The sequence below is a fragment of the Echinops telfairi genome, unplaced genomic scaffold (genome assembly GCF_000313985.2).
Source record: "Echinops telfairi isolate 266 unplaced genomic scaffold, ASM31398v2 ScPeMD7_9;HRSCAF=40, whole genome shotgun sequence".
NCBI classification, from domain to species: Eukaryota; Metazoa; Chordata; class Mammalia; order Afrosoricida; family Tenrecidae; genus Echinops; species Echinops telfairi.
In genome coordinates this window covers 2,752,946-2,766,271 of record NW_022103906.1, presented here as the reverse complement: position 1 = coordinate 2,766,271, position 13,326 = coordinate 2,752,946, and the positions used below count along the sequence as shown (strand labels likewise).

The window sequence follows — 13,326 nt, the reverse complement described above, 5'->3', positions numbered from 1 at the left end:
TCCAGATTATTCAGCCAGCCTATCTTATTTAGACAGACCCGCAGAGATAATAACATGCACAAAAACAAGACAGAGCAAAACCAAGCAACAATATACAACAAAACAACAACAACATCAAACCACTGACAAAGAACAAAACAAAGCACAACATGAAAGAAAAGCTTGTAGTTAGTTCAAGGATCATTTGTTGGCCTTTAGGAGTGTTTTCCAGTCCAGTCTGTTGGGGCACCATGCCCTGGCCTCAAAGTCCACCTTCATCATTTTCTGGGGACCTTGCCACTCCATTACCTTGCTGTTCCACTGCACCCCCACCCTCAGTGCTTTGCCTCGGTATGGCAGGATCAGATGGGGTGCAATTCCCACACTGTGTCTCCGGTGCTATCCCCCACAGGGCCATGGGTCATTGTCTTCTCATTTTTTAGTCATGCCAAATTCATGAATGAAGGTTACAAAATCCTTACTCTGTTCATTTCATTGAGGTTAAGTGTATTTGAGGAGGCAGCTCTGCCCAGTCATATTTTGAGTACCTTCCAACCTGAGGGGCTCATCTTTGAGCAATATAACAAAGTACCATGGCTGCTCAGAAGTCTCTCTACTTAGTGACTGCTCTTTCAGAGCGGAGAGTCTATTCCTTCTTCTTGGTCTGTTCTTAGTCTGAAAGTTTTAGGTAAACCATGGTTGACCCTGCCAGTATCTGAAATATTGGTGGCATAGTTTCCTGCATCCACACTTGTCTGTCACTTTGTCATACTGCAGTAGCATGTGTGCTGCTGTCGTGCTAGAAGCTATATCACTGGTATTTCCAATGCCAGGAGGATCACCCAACGTGCACAGGTTTCAGCAGAGCTTCCAGACTAAGAATTGACAATGAAGGAAGACTCAGCTTGCCACTTTGGAGGAAGGAGCCATTGAAAGAAAACCATATACATAGTTTTGAAACACTGTCAGAAACTACTGACCTAATTAGCGGAAGCAGAACATTGAGACAGTGCCAGAGAATAGGCCCCTCAGGTCACTGGAAATGTGACAGTGGAGGAGCTGTTTCTCAGAGTGGAGTTAACCTCAGTGACATGAATCAGATAAAGCCTTGGGGAGTGGAACCATGGGGATCTTCATTATCTGAAGAGGTATGACTCAAGGTAAGGAGAGACAGCTCCAAAAATCTGTTAATGATGGGAATTTGGAATATATGAAATATGAATTTAGGAAATTTGGAACTAGTCAAAAATGACTATACACACACAGAAATCAATTGACCTCATTGAAGAGAAAATGGAGAAAATCAATACTAGCAGCTAAAACCAGACCAGGGGTTGACTAAAACAGAACAATAACTGTCATTTACGGACATGTACTAATTGATATGTCATTATCAATTAGTCATTTGTAATTGTCATATCAATTATATGTAATTATGTCATACTATACACCCTATCAATTATTTATGTGACATGCTAATTTATATGTCATTACATATCAATTACTCATATGTAAGTTCTAGAAAAAGCTAAAAAATATTAAAACAAATTCCACAAGAGCTAATACACAATCTTGAATCTACCCCACCTGAAAGTTTGGGACCATTTCTAAAACAAATTGGATGCATTGAACACCCATGACAAAAGACCTGGTGAGCTGTGGGAGGACATCAAGAACATAACACATGATGAAAGCAAAAGATCATCAAAGAACAAAAAATCATATCAGTGGGTGCCCACCATCCGGATATGATTGCTGAAGACAAATGTGTGCATAAGCAAATGTGGTGAAGAAAGCTGATGGTGCCCGGCTATGAAAAGATATAGCATCTGAGGTCTTAAAGGCTTGAAGATAAACAATCAGCCATCTAGCTCAGAAGCAACAAAACCCACATGGAAGAAGGGCACCAGCCTGTGTGACCACGAGGTGTTGAAGGGATCAGGTATCAGGCATCAAAGAACAAAATTTCATATCATTGTAAATGAGGGTGAGTGTAGAGTGGAGACCCAAAGCCCAACTGTAGACAGCTGGATACCCCCTTACTGAAGGGTCACAAGGAGGAGATGAGACAGTCAGGGTACAGGGTAGCAACAATGAAATATACAACTTTCCTCTAGTTCTTAAATGCTTCCTCCCCACCACTATCATGATCCCAATTCTACTTTACAAATCTGGCTAGACCAGAGGATGTACATTGGTATAGATAGCAACTGGAAACACAGGGAATCCAGGACAGATGACCCCTTCAGGACCAGTGGTGAGAGTGGTGATACCTGGAGGGTGGAGGGAAGGTGGGGTAGAAAAGTGGAACCAATTACAAGGATCTACATATAACCTCCTTCCTGGGAATGGACAACAGAAAAGCGGGTGAAGGGAGACATCGGACAGTATAAGATATGAAAAATAATAATAATATATAAATTCTCAAGGGTTCATTAGGGAGGGGGGATTGGGGAGAGAGTGGGAAAAATGAGGAGCTGATATCAAGGGCTCAAGTAGAAGGCAAATATTTTGAGAATGATGGTGGCAGCAAATGTACAAATGTGCTAGACACAATGGATGGATGTATGGATTGTGATAAGAATTGTACGAGCCCCCAATAAAATGATTTTTTTAAAAAGACAGGAAAGAAAGAGAAGTATAAAGATGTCAGAAGAGTTCCGAAAGTAAATGGCAGAAATGATGAAGTCAAAGAGTTGAACAGAAATTTTCAAAAGGCAGCTCTAGAAAATAAAGCCAAATATTATAAAGAAATGTGCTAAGACCTAGTATGAGAAAAACAAAAGGGAAGAACACGCTGGGCATATCTTCAACTGAAAAGAAATTTTAAAAATTCAAGCCTCAAGTTGCAATATTGATAGATTCTATGGGCAAAAGATTAAATGATGCAGAAGGCATAAAAAGAAGATGGAAAGAATACATAGTCAGTGTACCAAACAAGAGTGTTCAACATTTCTGGAGTTAGAATATGAGCAAGAACCAATAATGCTGAAAGAGGATGTTCACTCTACACTGAAAGCGTGAGCTAAAAACAAGGCTCCAGGAATTGACGGAATACCAACTTAAAAGTTTCAACAAGCTGATGAAGCACTAGAAGCATTTTTTCATCTGTTCCAAGAAATGTGGAGGAGAGCTACTTGGCCAACTGCCGGCCAACTTTCCAATGAAAGGTGGCCCAACAGAATGTTCCAACTGTAGAACAGTATCACTGATATCATATGTCAGTAAAATTTTGCTGAAGATCATCCAATAATGGTTGCAGTTGTACATTGACAGACTGCCAAAGATTCAGATTGGATTCAGAAGGTGATTTGGAAAAAGGGATATCATTGTTGATTTCAGATGGATCTTGAATCAAAGCAGGGAATACCAGAAAGATTTTTATTTGTTTTATTGACTATGCTAAGGCATTCAACTGTGTGGATCAGAAAAAAATTATGGATAGCCCGGAGAAAAGGGGAATTCTGAAACACTTCAATGTACTCATAAAATCTTGTAACAGGATTATGAGGGAGTTGTACAAATGAAAAAAGAACTACTGCATGGTTTAAAGTTAGGAAAGGTGTGCATCAGGGTTTTATCTTCTCACCATAATTAGTCAATCTGTATGCTGAGAAAATAATCAGAAAAACTGGATTATACAAGGGGATACCTAGTAAAAAAATGGAATTTTTTTCAAAGCTAATTATTTAATTTTGGGTGTTTTTTTTAACAAAATGACTTTATCACCTTCAAAGTACTCTACATTACATTTAGAATATTTGTCAAATCTTGGAATCCACTCTTGGAATTATTTCTCAAACTCATCTGTTTACATGTCTGACAGCACCTTCTTTGTTTTTTCTTCACCTCTTCTACATCATCAAATCACTGTCCTTTCATGGTCCTCTTCATTTGTGGAAACAAAAAGAAGTTGCATGGAGTGTGGTCAGGTGAGTAAGGTGTGGAGAGTGAGAGAGGCAAGCTGATTTTTGCCCAAAACTGGAGCGCTGAGATGGCTGTGTGAGCAGGTGCGTTGTCGTGGTGGCAAAATCAGTCCCGTCAGGCACAAAGCAGGCCTTTTTGTCACACACTGTCATGCTATTTTTTTTTCATAACCTCTAAATAGAAAAGCTTGATTAACAGTCTGACCTGGTAGAATGAATTCCAAATGCACCGAGTCGACATTTTCATCCATTAAGAAAGTTGATGGACGTCCGGAACAAGGTTTGCCATCAATTGACAGTTCACCTTTCCTGAAACAAGAAAACCACTCGTACACTTGAGGTTTTCCCACAGTGCTGTCCTTTTAAGTTGTGCTTGACTTCACTACAGTTTCTGCAGCATTTTCCAAACAGGAAACAAAATTTCACAGCCACGAGCTGTTTTCTTAAATCGGCCATCACCAAAAAAATGAGGTTTGAGGGAAATTACTTTTACCAAAAAATTCACTGTGTCCAAAGGGAACCTTCACAGGTGATGTCACTGTGTGCACCAACTCAGTGAGTTGCTGCATGCTTGCATTGTGAGGGAAAATGTGTACTAAGAAAGCTCCACCAAGCAGAGCTTTTTTCAGTTTTTGTTTTCGGGGTGTGTGCCCACTCCTATGAAGAATGTGGCATCAGGATTAGAGAAAAGTCTTAGTATTTATGTATCCAAATATGCCACTTTCATTCCTCAAGGACATATGTGATTTAAAAGCTTCCCAACTCTACAATTTAATATACATTCAGTGTTAGACAGGGTTCTCTAGAAAAACAAAACCAGAACACTAATAATTTTATATATATTTAGATAGGTAGATAACATAAGAAATAAAGAGTTAATCTCTACAGCAGTACAAATGGCTCAGTTTCACTTCCTTGACACAGCTAGTACACAGGCAGTCCTTCCAGTCTTGAGGGCCCCTGGGTAGTCCTCCATGGAGCAATTCAGTTTACATAGCCACAGGCAGAAAACAGCAAGCAGATCACCAACAGTCAGCCAGACGACAGGGTCTGATAGTCCCCAGCTCAAGAGATGTACCTTCCAGTAGCGTGGCGAAGCAAGACTCAAAGGAACCTCGAGTGACACCGACACAGTCCGTGGGTTAGGTGTCCCACAGTTAGTGTAGCTTGTAATTGGAGGCACAGAACAAGCAAGGCAGCCACACACTCGTCTGATGATCAAAGAGCAAGAGAGAGAGAGAGAGAGAGAGAGAGAGGCGAGGCGAGGCTGGCTGAGCCATTTATCTCTTCGCCCTTCAACTAATCTCACATGTGTTCATTGGCCATGTTGGCAAAAAACCCTAACAATCACAATCCACTCCTTACCAACTTGGCATCTGTACAGAATTCTTTAGCCATATATAATTTCCAGACATTAATTAAATCACACTTACACTTACATCTATCATACATATAAATGAAAACTTACTGAGCCCAATTGTATCTGATATATCATACATGAACAAAGATATTCAATAAGCACATACACAGAAAATACACTAACAATCACAAACCTCATATTGCAATTGATCATGTGGTCCTAATTGATAGGCAAAACTAACTTCTACTACCTTTGCCCTTGGGAAGCACCTCAGCTGGCTGCGGTTTTTTGCCTGGTGGGGTGACCCAGACCTTCATTCCTGAGAGGTCTGGGTCATTAGATGTCCTGTCAGGATTCAGTTGCTGTACCTTACCATTTAAATGAATCACAGGGCATGGTAGCACTAAGGGCTGGCCAATGGGATCTCCTGGATTCCAGATATAGTCTTCTTTACCTCCATTATGTAGCGCCAGTCCAATTTCTCCTTGGTAATCGGGATCAATCATGCCACTCCGTACAGTGACACCCTTCCTGACCTGTTGATCCAAAGGCATGAGAAGCCCAAAGGGGCCTGGGGGCATTCTCAGCTGCCAGTTCAGTGGAATGCGGGCTGTGTTTTCAGATTGGGAGAGTTCCTTCCTTCGGGACCAGGACCTCCAGGCCTGAAGCACATAGGGTTGCTGGGACAGGAAGCAAAAATGCTGCAAGTGGATCACTAGGAGTAATAGTGAGTGGGGCCACTCCAGTTTCCACCCCTTGGTTCCTGGACCCATGAATTATGGCTATTGGAGACACAGCACCATGTATTGGCCGCTGGTTTAGAGCATATACAGCTTCCTGGAGAACATTTGCCCCAGCTTCGCAAGTTGTGCCACCTAGTTGGCACCGTAATTGTGTCTTTAGGAGCCCATTCCATCATTCTATCAAGCGAGCTGCTTCAGGATGATGAGGAACATGATACGACCAGTGGATTCCATGGGAATGGGCCCATGGCCGCACTGCATTTGCTGTGAAGTGAGTTCCTTGATCTGAAGCAATGCTATGTGGAATGCCATGCCGGTGGATGAGGCATTCTGTAAGTCCACGAGTGGTAGTTTTGGCAGAAGCATTGCATGCAGGGAAGGTAAATCCATATCCAGAGTAGGTGTCTATTCCAGTAAGAACAAAATCCTGCCCCCTCCATGACGGAAGTGGTCCTATGTAATCAACCTGCCACCAAGTTGCTGGCTGATCTCCCTGAGGAATGGTCCCATATCTTGGACTTAATGTTGGTTTCTGCTGCTGGCAAATGGGGCACTCAGCAGTGGCAGTGGCCAAATCAGCCTTGGTGAGTGGAAGTTCATGTTGCTGCACCCATGCATAACCAACCATCCTTACCACCATGTCCACTTTGTTCATGTGCCCATTGGGCGATAGCAGGAGTGGCAGAGGAAGGAGGAGGACCAGTCTCCACAGCGCGTGTCATCTTATCCACTTGACTGTTAAAGTCCTCCTCTTCAGAGGTATTCCTTTGGTGAGCGTTCACTTGGGACACGATTACCTTTACTTTCTTGGCCCATTCAGAGAGGTCTGTCCACATATCTCTTCCCCACACCTCCTTGTCACCAATCTTCTAGTCATGTTCCTTCCAATTCCCTGACCATCCAGCCAAGCCATCAGCCACAGCCCATGAATCAGTATACAGTCTCACATCTGGCCATTTTTTCTTATATGCAAGCAGAGCAGGTGCTCTGCTCAAAGTTCTCCACATTGGGAGGATTTCTCTTCACCGATGTCCTTTAGGCTGTAGTGCTGCTACTGTCCACTTATAAGTCAAACCTGCATATTTGCAGAGTCATCCATAAACCAAGCATAATTTTTCTGTTACTCAGTTAAATTATCATAAGGAATTCCCCAGGAAGCCATAGGTGCAGACTGGGAGAAGGAAGTTAATGTGCCATTCAGGCCACTTCTTCAATGCAGCTTACTTTTCCCTTCAGGTCCTGCTTTGGCCCACTTCCATTTAACAATGGAGTGTTGTTGCGCATGTCCAACTTTATGACTCTGTGAGTCAGACAATACCCAGTTCATGATGGGTAGTTCAGGCCTCATGGTGACTTGGTGGCCCATGGTGAGGTGTTCAGTCTCCACCAAAGCCCAGTAACAGGCCAACAGTTTTTTTTCAAAGGGGGAGGAGTTTTCTGCAGAGAATGGCAGGACTTTACTCTCAAATCCCAATGGTCTATGCTGCGATTCACCAATAGGGGTCTGCCAAAGACTCCACACTGCATCTTTATCTACAACTGACACCTCTCGTACTATTGGGTCATCTGAGATCATATGGTCTCAGTGGCAAAGCGGCTTGTACAGCAGCCTGAACCTGCTGAAGAGCCTTTTCTTGTTCTGGGCCCCACTCAAAATTGGAGGCCTTTCATGTTACACGATAAATACGGTGAAGTAGAACACCCAAGTGATGCATATGTTGCCCCCAAATCCAAAGAGGCCCACTAGGTGTTGTGCCTCCTGTTTAGTTGGGGGGTGGGGGGAAGATTTAATAGCTTATTCTTCACCTTAGTAGGAATGTCTCGACATGCCCCACACCACTGGACACCTAGAAATTTTATTGAGGTGGAGGGTGCTTGAATCTTCATTGGGTTAATTTCCCAAGCTCTTGTACGCAGATGCTGGGGTCCACTTCACAAACTTGTTCCTTATGGTTGTGGTGAAGAGTGTGTCCTTAGGACACCCCTTTTTTGAGTCTATGGGACTATCCTGATAGAGCCATTCCAACATACCAATTTCCCTTAGCTTTTGAATGCCTTCTACAATGTACCAAGCACCTCAAATTGGTCTAATCTAGGCCATCTGGCAGTCCATGCTTCATCAAACCAACCAAATAAGGAATTAGATCCTCTCTTAGCCTCTCTCACTGAGACATTGAAAGAAGAATCTGTGCTCAGGGGTCCCATATCCAGAAATTCTGACTGGTCTAACATTACATTTCTTGCACCAGTATGCCACACCCTTAGTAACCATTCCCAGGGATATTCCCCAGATTTCTGCTTGTACGTATTTAAAAGCCCGAACAGATCTTTGTGAGTATAGCACGCTTCTTCTTGGGTAATCATCTCAACCTCACCTTTAGGAGCTTTCTGACCTTAATTTTAGTGACAGGTCTAGCAGAAATAATGGGTGGTGAGGGTGTTTCCCAGGTGCTCTCAGCAATATCTTGTAAGGCATCTCCCTCAGGCAATGCTATAGATGCAGCCCCACCTGGTATTTCAGCTTGAGCAGTTTGCTTAATCTGCTCAGGTGTGGGTTGCTCTATTGACAGTGGATTAATACCTTCAGCTGGGCAGGCTGGAGCTATTGGCTGGGGTGGCCCAATTGTTTCTAGGGACTCAATCTCCTCTTCCGGATCAGCAGCCCATATGTTCCCATCCCATGTTTCAGGGTCCCAACTTTTTCCTATCAATGCCCTCACTTTGGTATCAGACACTGCTCTAGATCTGCACTTCAGCCAATGTAGTAATTCAGCCACTCGCATAATGAGACTCTGGACCTGGTTCTCAGCAATGTCAACTCTATTACTAGAGGAGAGGAGGCTCTGCTTTGTAGCACAGGCAGAAACTTTCAAATCTGTTAGTCTGCACCTGAGGCGCGCTTCTGAGGCCCTGAGACCATCCCTCTCCTTTGTCACACTTTCTATTTTAAGGAGGACCAGCCAACCAGCTTCCCTATACTTGCCATCCTGACAAAACTGCTGGAAAATATCAAACATATGATCACCCAGAGCCTCTCCTTTAACTAGCAGCACCTCATCTATCAGTGGTGTTACTATAGGTATTAGCTTTGCTGTTTCACACCATGGATTAGTAAGAGTAGCAGACTTATCCATGCCTTTAGGTGTAGAAATAGTATTATTAGTGCTGTTAAGACTAATCAGGCCAATTTAAGAAGCCCATATTTATGATTTTATTTTTCTAGAAGCACTCTTGATACCAAATGTGTTAGACAGGGTTTTCTAGCGAAACAAAACCAGAGCACTAATAATTTTATATATATTTAGATAGATAGATAACATAAGAAATAAAGAGTTAATTCATCTCTAAAACAGTACAAATGGCTCAGTGCAACTCACTTCTGTTAGACAGCTAGTACACAGGCAGTCCTTCAAGTCTTGAGGGCCGCTGGGTAGTCCTTCGTGAGCAATTCAGGCTTCCCGACCACAGGCAGCAAACAGCAAGCAGGTCACCAACAGCCAACCAGATAACAGGGTCCAACAGCCCCCAGCTCAAGAGATATACCTTCCAGGAGTGTGGTGAAACAAGACTTGAAGGAACCTCAAGTGACAGGGACACAGTCCATGGGTTAGGTGTTCCACAGTTAGTGTAGCTTGCAAATGGAGGCACAGAACAAGCAAGCAGACACATACTGGTGAGATGATCCCAGAGCAAGAAAGAGGCGATGCTTGCCGAGACATTTATCTCCTCACCCTTCAGCGAATCTCACATGTGTTCATTGGCCATGTTGGCCCAACAAACCTACCTTTAAAAAACATAGCATATATAATGTACATTTCAAATTAGGTATTTAATATGATTGAAACTTTTTCTAGAGGTATTCAACCACAGAAATTAATTTTATTTTCTCTCCAACAGATATCTAATGATGTCAGCAAATTGACTGAATAATCTATTACTCCCCACACACACCACTTTGAAAATAAGAATCATGTTTTTAAAAATTCCTATTACACATTGGCTTAACTTGTATAATTTTCTTTAAAAACAACTTGTGGAGATTCTCGTGAGTTTATTTTCTTCATTTTCCTTTATTAGCCTTTATCTAATCCCCTTCCACCTTTCCTGACCCTTCAAACATATTTCTGGTTATAATTATATAATCGCTATGTACATCTGAAGAAAATTGCATTTTTTTAATACTGGCTTGGACATTCAAGTGTGTCCATAGCAAGTATTTGGTATGGTTATATTGTTCCCTAATATTTACAGGGGTATTTTGTTGTTCTTTTTCATTTCCTATAAAAACAAAACAAAACAACCTCACTGCCATCAGATCGATGCTAATTCATAGCATACATATCAGGCAGAATAGAAGTGCCCCTGTGGGTTTCAAAAACTTGTAACTGTGTAACAGACTTAGAAAGCCCCCTCTTTCCACTGAAACATGGCCCATGGCTTCGAATTGCTGACCTTAAGGATTTCAGGCCAACACTTAACCACTATACCATCAGGGCTTCTTAAGTCTTATTAATTTTCATTTATCTAAAAATATTTTATGGATTTCATTATTTATGCCTTTTACTATATTGCACACAGTAAAGCGAATGATTCTTATTTACTAATCTTGTATCTATTTCACATATTCAATATTACTACTTATCTAAAAGATTTTGCGTGGACTGTTCCATTTTCTACTTGTACAATTACAACTACTATGTTTGTTATGCTGGGTTGTCTAGTAAAGTAAAACCAGTGACACTCATAGATATAAAAGAAAGACCTTTATACCAAGAAGTAATTTTAGATGAAGAAGGTGTCCCAGTCCAGTACAACTCAAGTGTATGGGTCCAATGCTACCTGGAGTCCTTCAGTGTCACTAGCTTCAGGCCAATGAAATGGAAAGGTGAAAAGAGAAGCAGAGAGACCACAGGTCAATGGGTGCAGAGTTGTGTGGATCCAAGACCTATAGGAATGTGTCAGGGAACCTTGGCCCACGTTGGGCTGCCATTGGAGGCAGACACATAATTCAATAAAGTAGGAGGGCAAAGGGAAAGAGAAAGAGAAATGTTCTCTCAGTTTCTTTAATAAAAATGACAAATCCTCAATGAGGCATCACCAGAGACCACCTGATTGAGAGGATGGACTTCACTTCTACCTCCACACAGGTACCATCAAATTAACATAACATATAACCACACAACTACTGACAGTAAGTCACTTGATTTTTAATATTTTATCATAAAGTTTCCTACTACATTATTAATTAAAAACCAGAATAATACGGACTGAAATAACAATCTTCACATTACTACTTTGTCCTACTTAACAAGTTTTAGAGGCAGCCATTAAAAGGAGCCTGGCTTTTACTGCTCTGATACAGTTTCAAGGAAGCCTGGGGGCACCATGGTTCAGCATCGGGCTGCTACCTGAAAGGTCCCTATTGGAACCCCCAAGCCACTCCATGAGAGCAGAATATGGCTGCATGCTTTGGTGTGGACTTATAACCAAAATGATGCTATGGGGAAGTGCTCCTCTATTTGTAGGGAACCTATCATCTGTAGTCTACTCAATGGCAACCTCTACTTCGTCCACCACCATTAGTCAATGTCAAGTTGGTTCTTATGAATGGAAACCTCTTAAGTGTCCCAGTAGCCTTGTGTTTCATAGGTTTTGTCACGCTTGATTTTTCAAAAGTATGTCACCAAATGTTTTTAAACAATGCTTCTGAGTGGAATCAAACCAACCAGTGAATTAGTAACCACGCATGCTAGATATTTGTACCATCCAGTACAAAATAACTTCCTTCGAAGTGTCTGATAATGTATTATTTTGTCTTCAGTATTGAATGATTGCTAAAATAGGTATAAAGTTCAATACACTAAATAGATATTTTCAGGAGTCATCGTTACTATTGAGACTTCTATTATCAACTTATATTAAGTCTTATATGTTTTTATTTTCTCTCCACGGACTTTCAGGAATTTGTCATTACACTACGTTGTGCAGTTTCACAATGATGTGTCATTATGTGGTTTTGGTTTTGTCGCTGTTCATGTTTCGCCGATAGTTCAAATTTTCCATCAGAAAATATGTTTCTTCAGTTTGGGGAAACTAATTCATTTTATCTCACATATTGATTCTATTAGATGCACTGTTTTGAGTTTGGGGATTTATCCATCATATCTTTTAACTTTTATGCTTCCATTTATTTTCTATCTCTTTTTTTGAGTTTAGTATTTCTGAGTTTAGTATTTTTTTGAGTTTAGTATTTTTTCTTCAGCTATGTTTATAAATAGATAATCTACTGACATGATTATATAGAGTTCTTCCGTCAAGAGCTGTAATTTTTATAATCCCTCCAAGCAGTCCTTTTGCAATTCTTGTTTTATAGAATCTGACCACAGGCTCCAGCCCGTACAGTGTAACGATGTCTTTGAAACTCAAGTAACATCCAGTATGTCTTTGTTACATGAAGCATGGAGAGAATGATACCTCATATAGTATCTATGAACATGATATGAATTTAGGTGTGTTCCTCTGAAAAATGTTAAAAACACACTAACTAGTCAACAAATGCTATAAATGTGGTCTCTGGAGCCATAGGCTTCCACTGAAATCCCATGAACTGTGTGCGCTTATAAATTCAGTTATACTTATCAATTCAGTTACACTTATCAATTCAGTTACACTTATCAATTCAGTTACACTTATCATCAATTCAGTTACACTTATCAATTCAGTTATACTTATCAATTCAGTTACACTTATCAAATCAGTTATACTTCTTATTCAGTTATACTTATCAATTCAGTTATACTTATCAATTCAGTTACACTTATCAATTCAGTTACACTTATCTTCAATTCAGTTACACTTATCAATTCAGTTACGCTTATCAATTCAGTTACACTTATCACTTCAGTTATACTTATCAATTCAGTTACACTTATCACTTCAGTTATACTTATCAATTCAGTTACACGTATCAATTCAGTTACATGTATTCAGGCTTCAGTTATCTCCATTCCTTTTCTTACTGTCACTGATTTTAAGGAAAACTGTTGTTTTGTTTTCTGTTCTTTTTTTTTAATTTAATTAATAAAACTAAATTGTTGCCCTAAAATTAATCTTTGGCACCCTATGATTATTTTATAGGAGAACTTTGAAATTTTCTTCAAGCACTCAGATTATTTTTTACATTGCCTTCTAGTTTTTCTTTTACATATTTTAAAAACATTTTCTTAGGGGCTCATACAACTGTTATCGCAATCCATACACACATCAATTGTGTAAAGCGCATTTGTACATCATTCTCAAAACATTTTCTCTCCACTTA

The 13,326-nt window shown here is 40.6% G+C and overlaps 1 long non-coding RNA gene across 1 annotated transcript in view; it reads right to left on the bottom strand.

Annotated features, from left to right (window-relative positions):
- LOC123521281 overlaps positions 1–13,326 on the bottom strand; it is a 280,459-nt gene that overhangs the window by 148,111 nt on the left and 119,022 nt on the right. The window lies entirely within an intron of this gene.